This window comes from Neoarius graeffei, chromosome 26, assembly GCF_027579695.1.
Source record: "Neoarius graeffei isolate fNeoGra1 chromosome 26, fNeoGra1.pri, whole genome shotgun sequence".
Classification (NCBI taxonomy): domain Eukaryota; kingdom Metazoa; phylum Chordata; class Actinopteri; order Siluriformes; family Ariidae; genus Neoarius; species Neoarius graeffei.
The window spans coordinates 49074119-49083336 of NC_083594.1; the positions used below are offsets into that span (position 1 = coordinate 49074119).

General features: G+C 47.6%; 1 protein-coding gene across 2 annotated transcripts in view; it reads right to left on the reverse strand.

The window, feature by feature from the left end:
• Positions 1-9218, reverse strand: part of prkcdb (protein kinase C, delta b) — a 64192-nt gene that overhangs the window by 37137 nt on the left and 17837 nt on the right. The window lies entirely within an intron of this gene.

A 9218-nucleotide genomic window follows, 5' to 3' on the forward strand; every position in this document is an offset into this window, starting at 1 on the left:
GAGTTAAGAAAGCGTTATTAGAGAAACAATGTGCAGAAATGAAGAAAAATAAATATGCTCATGTCACAAAGCTGAGCATCTAAAGCTATTTGCTTTAAAAAAAAAAAAAAAAAGTGCACCGAGTTAACACAGCCTTTCATCATTTCTTGTTCCTCTTCCTTTGCGTTTAGCGAAATTTCACACATTGCTTTAGTCAACCTGAAACACACTTTCCTGTGTTCGCATCAGCTTTACGCCTTTTTATGTACTACAAAATAAATAAAAACAAAAACTTTCCAAACAGAGACTGCACTCCTGCTGGGACTAAAGCTCAAAACACACCGACACACGTCCACACACACACACACACACACACACACACACACACACCCACCCTCTCTAGTGATTCCACAGCTGGAGGTGTCACAACTGGCCTTTACACCATTTCATAACATGGCACAGGTTACAGTTCTGATCTTCAACGAATCTCCTCATATGATAAGGGATCTTATGACCTCGGGACTTTACAGGCTCACGTTGTACGTCTGTAAAAACGAGGAAGCGGTGGCTAACAACTGGAAGGAAACTATTTGTAGATCCAGAGCACATGGACGGATTTCTTCCTTTTTTTTTTCCATTTTTACTTGGCAAACACTTTCCAACAGGGCTGCTCTTGAAACACCTCAGCAATCAAATCAAAGCTCCACGATCCTCCGTCAGCTCGTGTGTTCAATCAATTAAAACCAGCACAGACTTGTGATCAGTTCAGATCGCAACTTTCCCGGCACTCAAACCGGTTTAGACGCTCTGAGAAGCTGATCTGAGAGCAGCTCATAATGTTCCGAGTGCTGGGTTTTAGCACGTTGCTATGGTGAGGATTAAACGGCGACTGAGCTGCAGATTCCAGACGGCATTTTTTGGCTGAGGAACATCGACAATTTTGGCTGGAACCCTCGAGGTCTTGCTTCTTATCTCAAAATGTTGGCGAGCTCAATGTCAACCCCCAAGAAGCTTTCAACGAGTGCATTTTTCCAACAGCAGATAAGCTCGAGGGTTTCCAAAGCAAAGACACATGCTCACATTTCAGTCCCCACGCTGATAAGGCGTGTTTACATCGGAACAGGAGGCTGGGAGGAGCAGCCGGGGATCTAAACACTGGGAAGGGACGCGAGAGTAAGGGTCCTGGAAAGAAGGACGGGTGGGGCGTGGGGTTCTCTGCACCACTGGGGCACTGATTAAGGGCAGGAATGAAATGTGGAGCAGGTGGAGTGGGACTGAGGAAGAGTGTGTGTGTGTGTGTGTGTTTGAGAGGTGTTGCGCTCTCACACTCGCACAGGAAGCACACACTGCTTGCATTGGGGACTTTTTAAACAAACGCACGAACAAACCCTGGATTATTTTCACACAAGTACAGTACGGACAAAGCAGACATTCTGAGAGGGGAAAAAATGTAAGAGTGGACCATACAGTGTGAGCATTTCTCTCTCACTTATAAACCAAGAGAAACACACACACACACACACACACACACAGAGCTGCAGACGACATTAAAAAAAGACCCAATAGTTTCCCAGGAGAGAGTGGAAAAAATGAGCACACACACACACACACACAGCAAGGGGGGGGGAGTGAGCGACAGAAAGAGATACAGCGAGAGAGAGAGAGAGAGAGAGAGAGAGAGAGAGAGAGAGAGAGAGAGAGCGCAAGATAGAAAGGCAGCGAGAGAGAGAGCACGCAAGATAGAAAGGCAGCGAGAGAGAGAGCACGCAAGATAGAAAGGCAGCGAGAGAGAGAGCACGCAAGATAGAAAGGCAGCGAGAGAGAGAGCACGCAAGATAGAAAGGCAGCGAGAGAGAGAGAGCACGCAAGATAGAAAGGCAGCGAGAGAGAGAGCACAAGACAGAAAGGCAGCGAGAGAGAGAGAGCACAAGACAGAAAGGCAGCAAGAGAGAGAGAGAGCACAAGACAGAAAGGCAGCGAGAGAGAGAGCGCACAAGACAGAAAGGCAGCGAGAGAGAGAGCGAGCACAAGACAGAAAGGCAGCGAGAGAGAGAGAGAGCACAAGAGAGAAAGGCAGCGAGAGAGAGAGAGCACAAGATAGAAAGGCAGCGAGAGAGCGAGCACAAGACAGAAAGGCAGCGAGAGAGAGAGAGCACAAGACAGAAAGGCAGCGAGAGAGAGAGAGCACAAGACAGAAAGGCAGCGAGAGAGAGAGAGAGCACAAGACAGAAAGGCAGCGAGAGAGAGAGAGAGCACAAGACAGAAAGGCAGCGAGAGAGAGAGAGCACAAGACAGAAAGGCAGCGAGAGAGAGAGAGCACAAGACAGAAAGGCAGCGAGAGAGAGAGCGAGCACAAGACAGAAAGGCAGCGAGAGAGAGAGCGAGCACAAGACAGAAAGGCAGCGAGAGAGAGAGCGAGCACAAGACAGAAAGGCAGCGAGAGAGAGAGCACAAGACAGAAAGGCAGCGAGAGAGAGAGAGCACAAGACAGAAAGGCAGCAAGAGAGAGAGAGAGCACAAGACAGAAAGGCAGCGAGAGACAGAGAGCACAAGAAAGAAAGGCAGCGAGAGAGAGAGAGCACAAGACAGAAAGGCAGCGAGAGAGAGAGCACAAGACAGAAAGGCAGCGAGAGAGAGAGCACAAGACAGAAAGGCAGCGAGAGAGAGAGAGCACAAGACAGAAAGGCAGCGAGAGAGAGAGCGAGCACAAGACAGAAAGGCAGCGAGAGAGAGAGCGAGCACAAGACAGAAAGGCAGCGAGAGAGAGAGCACAAGACAGAAAGGCAGCGAGAGAGAGAGAGCACAAGACAGAAAGGCAGCAAGAGAGAGAGAGAGCACAAGACAGAAAGGCAGCGAGAGACAGAGAGCACAAGAAAGAAAGGCAGCGAGAGAGAGAGAGCACAAGACAGAAAGGCAGCGAGAGACAGAGAGCACAAGACAGAAAGGCAGCGAGAGAGAGAGCGAGCACAAGACAGAAAGGCAGCGAGAGAGAGAGAGAGCACAAGAGAGAAAGGCAGCGAGAGAGAGAGAGCACAAGATAGAAAGGCAGCGAGAGAGCGAGCACAAGACAGAAAGGCAGCGAGAGAGAGAGAGCACAAGACAGAAAGGCAGCGAGAGAGAGAGAGCACAAGACAGAAAGGCAGCGAGAGAGAGAGAGAGCACAAGACAGAAAGGCAGCGAGAGAGAGAGAGAGCACAAGACAGAAAGGCAGCGAGAGAGAGAGAGCACAAGACAGAAAGGCAGCGAGAGAGAGAGAGCACAAGACAGAAAGGCAGCGAGAGAGAGAGCGAGCACAAGACAGAAAGGCAGCGAGAGAGAGAGCGAGCACAAGACAGAAAGGCAGCGAGAGAGAGAGCGAGCACAAGACAGAAAGGCAGCGAGAGAGAGAGCACAAGACAGAAAGGCAGCGAGAGAGAGAGAGCACAAGACAGAAAGGCAGCAAGAGAGAGAGAGAGCACAAGACAGAAAGGCAGCGAGAGACAGAGAGCACAAGAAAGAAAGGCAGCGAGAGAGAGAGAGCACAAGACAGAAAGGCAGCGAGAGAGAGAGCACAAGACAGAAAGGCAGCGAGAGAGAGAGCACAAGACAGAAAGGCAGCGAGAGAGAGAGAGCACAAGACAGAAAGGCAGCGAGAGAGAGAGCGAGCACAAGACAGAAAGGCAGCGAGAGAGAGAGCGAGCACAAGACAGAAAGGCAGCGAGAGAGAGAGCACAAGACAGAAAGGCAGCGAGAGAGAGAGAGCACAAGACAGAAAGGCAGCAAGAGAGAGAGAGAGCACAAGACAGAAAGGCAGCGAGAGACAGAGAGCACAAGAAAGAAAGGCAGCGAGAGAGAGAGAGCACAAGACAGAAAGGCAGCGAGAGACAGAGAGCACAAGACAGAAAGGCAGCGAGAGAGAGAGAGCACAAGACAGAAAGGCAGCGAGAGAGAGAGAGCACAAGACAGAAAGGCAGCGAGAGAGAGAGAGCACAAGACAGAAAGGCAGCGAGAGACAGAGAGCACAAGACAGAAAGGCAGCGAGAGACAGAGAGCACAAGACAGAAAGGCAGCGAGAGACAGAGAGCACAAGACAGAAAGGCAGCGAGAGAGAGAGAGCACAAGACAGAAAGGCAGCGAGAGAGAGAGAGCACAAGACAGAAAGGCAGCGAGAGAGAGAGCACAAGACAGAAAGGCAGCGAGAGAGAGAGAGAGCACAAGACAGAAAGGCAGCGAGAGAGAGAGAGCACAAGAGAGAAAGGCAGCGAGAGAGAGAGAGCACAAGAGAGAAAGGCAGCGAGAGAGAGAGAGCACAAGACAGAAAGGCAGCGAGAGAGAGAGCACACAAGACAGAAAGGCAGCGAGAGAGAGAGCACAAGACAGAAAGGCAGCGAGAGACAGAGAGCACAAGACAGAAAGGTAGCGAGAGAGAGAGCGAGCACAAGACAGAAAGGCAGCGAGAGAGAGAGCGAGCACAAGACAGAAAGGCAGCGAGAGAGAGAGCGAGCACAAGACAGAAAGGCAGCGAGAGAGAGAGCACACAAGACAGAAAGGCAGCGAGAGAGAGAGAGCACAAGACAGAAAGGCAGCGAGAGACAGAGAGCACAAGACAGAAAGGTAGCGAGAGAGAGAGCGAGCACAAGACAGAAAGGCAGCGAGAGAGAGAGCGAGCACAAGACAGAAAGGCAGCGAGAGAGAGAGCACACAAGACAGAAAGGCAGCGAGAGAGAGAGAGCACAAGACAGAAAGGCAGCGAGAGACAGAGAGCACAAGACAGAAAGGCAGCGAGAGAGAGAGCACACAAGACAGAAAGGCAGCGAGAGAGAGAGAGCACAAGACAGAAAGGCAGCAAGAGACAGAGAGCACAAGACAGAAAGGTAGCGAGAGAGAGAGCGAGCACAAGACAGAAAGGCAGCGAGAGAGAGAGCACAAGACAGAAAGGCAGCGAGAGAGAGAGAGAGCACAAGACAGAAAGGCAGCGAGAGAGAGAGAGAGCACAAGACAGAAAGGCAGCGAGAGAGAGAGAGCACAAGACAGAAAGGCAGCGAGAGAGAGCGAGCACAAGACAGAAAGGCAGCGAGAGAGAGAGAGAGCACAAGACAGAAAGGCAGCGAGAGAGAGAGAGAGCACAAGACAGAAAGGCAGCGAGAGAGAGAGAGAGCACAAGACAGAAAGGCAGCGAGAGAGAGAGAGCACAAGACAGAAAGGCAGCGAGAGAGAGAGCACAAGACAGAAAGGCAGCGAGAGAGAGAGCACACAAGACAGAAAGGCAGCGAGAGAGAGAGCACACAAGACAGAAAGGCAGCGAGAGAGAGAGCACACAAGACAGAAAGGCAGCGAGAGAGAGAGCACAAGATAGAAAGGCAGCGAGAGAGAGCACAAGATAGAAAGGCAGCGAGAGAGAGAGCACAAGACAGAAAGGCAGCGAGAGAGAGAGCACACAAGACAGAAAGGCAGCGAGAGAGAGAGCACAAGACAGAAAGGCAGCGAGAGAGAGAGCACAAGACAGAAAGGCAGCGAGAGAGAGAGAGCACAAGACAGAAAGGCAGCGAGAGAGAGAGCACACAAGACAGAAAGGCAGCGAGAGAGAGAGCACAAGACAGAAAGGCAGCGAGAGAGAGAGCGAGCACAAGACAGAAAGGCAGCGAGAGAGAGAGCACAAGACAGAAAGGCAGCGAGAGAGAGAGCACACAAGACAGAAAGGCAGCGAGAGAGAGAGCACAAGACAGAAAGGCAGCGAGAGAGAGAGCACAAGACAGAAAGGCAGCGAGAGAGAGAGCACAAGACAGAAAGGCAGCGAGAGAGAGAGCACACAAGACAGAAAGGCAGCGAGAGAGAGAGCACAAGACAGAAAGGCAGCGAGAGAGAGAGCACAAGACAGAAAGGCAGCGAGAGAGAGAGCACAAGACAGAAAGGCAGCGAGAGAGAGAGCACAAGACAGAAAGGCAGCGAGAGAGAGAGCACAAGACAGAAAGGCAGCGAGAGAGAGAGCACAAGACAGAAAGGCAGCGAGAGAGAGAGCACAAGACAGAAAGGCAGCGAGAGAGAGAGCACAAGACAGAAAGGCAGCGAGAGAGAGAGCACAAGACAGAAAGGCAGCGAGAGAGAGAGCACAAGACAGAAAGGCAGCGAGAGAGAGAGCACAAGATAGAAAGGCAGCGAGACAGAGAGAGCACAAGATAGAAAGGCAGCGAGCGACAGAGAGAGCACAAGATAGAAAGGCAGCGAGCGAGAGAGCACAAGATAGAAAGGCAGCGAGCGAGAGAGCACAAGATAGAAAGGCAGCGAGCGAGAGAGCACAAGATAGAAAGGCAGCGAGCGAGAGAGCACAAGATAGAAAGGCAGCGAGCGAGAGAGCACAAGATAGAAAGACAGCAAGAGAGACTGTGAGAGAGACACACAATGGAGAGACACTGTGATAAACAGCAAAACAAACAGAAAGAGTAAGTGAGACCACGAGAGAGAGAGAGACAGTGCAAGAGAGAAAACATCATGGGAGAGAGAGAGAGAGAGAGAGAAAGCAAGACATACAAAACAAATGAGATACAAACAACCCCAATCTTCACACCCTTACAGTCTTCAGTGCTTAAAATATATCGAGATTAATACAATCCAGTCTGATACGTTTCATTATGAATGACTAATCCCTTCAAATCTATTATTAAATGGAGTGAATATGGCTGGAGATCACTGGGAGGAACAACATGGCTGACTGTAAATCTCCGTGTGGGTCCTTATATCTGTATACACGGCTCTGTCAGCAGAGACTCAGATTGTTTTGCAGGTCAAGGGGCCCACAGGGCCCCTCCTGGGAAAAAACAGGGGCCCATGTCTACAATGGGGGGCCCAGTGATTATCCTTCAGTTGAAGCGAACCTAGTGAGCGAAGCGAGCCCAATGAACAGCTGGGGCAGCCCAGGGGCTGTTTTTTTCTTCTCAATTCTGGTTTTTTTTTTGGTATTAGAAGCCATATGAAGCAATGTAGATGACAAAAATCAATGCTTCAACCAAATATATTGAGATATTGTTTAATCAGTGGCAGTATTTTGGAATTCAACCACAGGCCACTATATATCACATCTACATTATCTCCTCCTTGTAAATTATAGCACAAGAATGGGTTTGTTTTTTGCATGCTGTGACGGTCTAATTCTGCTCGTCTCTAATCATCTCTACTTCTAATTTCAGAGAATCGGATGGGATGCTGAATCTTCAATCTTGGGTTCAAATTCAGGCTATGAAGTTTGAAAATTAATAATGTCTGATACTAATGATACAACAGTTGATTAAATCACCAGAATCAGGATGTGTGTATGTCTATGATTTTTATGGTGGTCTTTGGTATGACCCGACCGCGAATAGAACTCCGAGTTCTATACGAGGTCGGGTCATACCAAAGACCACCATAAAAATAGTACCTACTGCCGTCTGGCAAGGTACGCTGAAATACAGATGCGTACTAGTTCCAACTGGAGGGTCATTAGATGTTTGGGGCTCAGAATGTTCATGTTGTTCTTGGTCACCCTTCCCTGTGAAGTAATAACCAACATGATGTTAGCCAATAAACCATGTTATTCATATATTTACTTATTCATTTATTTAATTTTATTAACTTGTTTTCAGTTTGGTGTAGGTCTATAGTAGTAGTCACCAGTGGTAGCGGTAGTGGAAATAGTAGTAGTGGTTGCTGTTGTAGTAGTTGTTGTAAATCTAGTATGACTAATTACCTTGGGTATCAGTTTTTCAGGTGAATGTACTCTCTTTCTGCCAAAGAATGACAAAATAGATGTATTTTTCTTTTTTTTCTTATCCATGTTTTCTTGTCTCTTTCGAATATTTGTACATAGACCGTAAGACGCCACCTAGCAAAAGACTTGGATCAGGTTTTACTCGCTTGGGACGCTACAAACGGGGCGGCGTAAATACACGAACGGGTCCGACGTATATTCAATATGGCGTCGGTCAAAACAAATTCATCCGATGCTGAAATCTGTTGAATATCCAGATAATTATGCTGGAAGTTGCATATTTGTGCAAGATTTTCGATATTGAGACCATCAAGTCAAGTAATTCCAGTCCCCGCAGGATTTCGTGGGCCTTTTTTGTGATTGTTGCGGGCTAAAATGCCTGATGTTGCGGGGGGTTTCCAAAAAATTGCGATGAAAGTTGCGGTGTTTTTTAGGCTTTTGTTGCGATTACATTGCGGGAGGAAGTGAAAGTTGCGAGGAATTGTTGCGATTTTCTCTTTTTGTGATTAAAATTGAGTGATAAGTTATTACTGAAAAACTACTGATTAAAAAAACAAAAAAAAGACACTGAAAAATGGTCCTATAAACAACTTTACCAATATAAAAGATTAGCAGGACTACAAAAATGCAGAAAAATAGGCTTTACTTATCCAAATGCTCCTGTTGGTTCAAAAGTTAAAGTGCAGAGAACCTCACAGCACAACATGAAGTTCCCTTAAAATATAATATAAATGCCTCAGCTTTCATGGAAGAAAAAAAAAACAAAACTTAATACTAGTACTGTGTGCAGGCAGTCTCTCCTGAAGACTAAATTAAACAATAATTATAAACTAATAAAATAAATGGCTCAGGCTTCATAGAAGAAGAAAAAAAACAATTTGAACAGAATCTCACAGTATGATGCTGAAGCTGCCTAAACAATGGAAAATAAAATACCATTTTGGCAAAAATGTTGGCATCCATTAACTTCTTGTATTAAGTAAAAAAAAAATAAAGTGCACACAGTCCTTCACTGTAAACATAACACACTTTCAGTCACAGAATTTAAGCCTACATAAACACTGACTCGCACATGCTGCTTCTCTTGAACGGAAACACGGAAGTTAGCAGTGTTGCCAGATACTGCTGACGTTTTCCAGCCCAAAATATGTTCAAAACCCGCCAAAATGCACTTGAAACCCCAACTGGGAGGTAAACCGCCCAATCTGGCAACAGTGGAACTAAGGCGGAAGGTAGTTTGTCGACGTCACCTCAAGACGACGCCAACGATTGGTCAAATTTGCGGGAAAGTTGCGGTGATTGGATATAATTGCAACACCGCCCTGAATTCGCGGGGATTGGTTGAATTTGCGTTGAAGTTGCAAATCGCAACATCGCAAAATCCTGGAGGGTCTATAATACGCCACGAAACGTTCCAAATAGGGTATAAAATGCTCGCGTCCATATTGGCTCCTGCTCCTCTCGACAATGCGTTCATTATTCGAAATAGTGCGTCTTGGATGCGGGCGCGCCAACA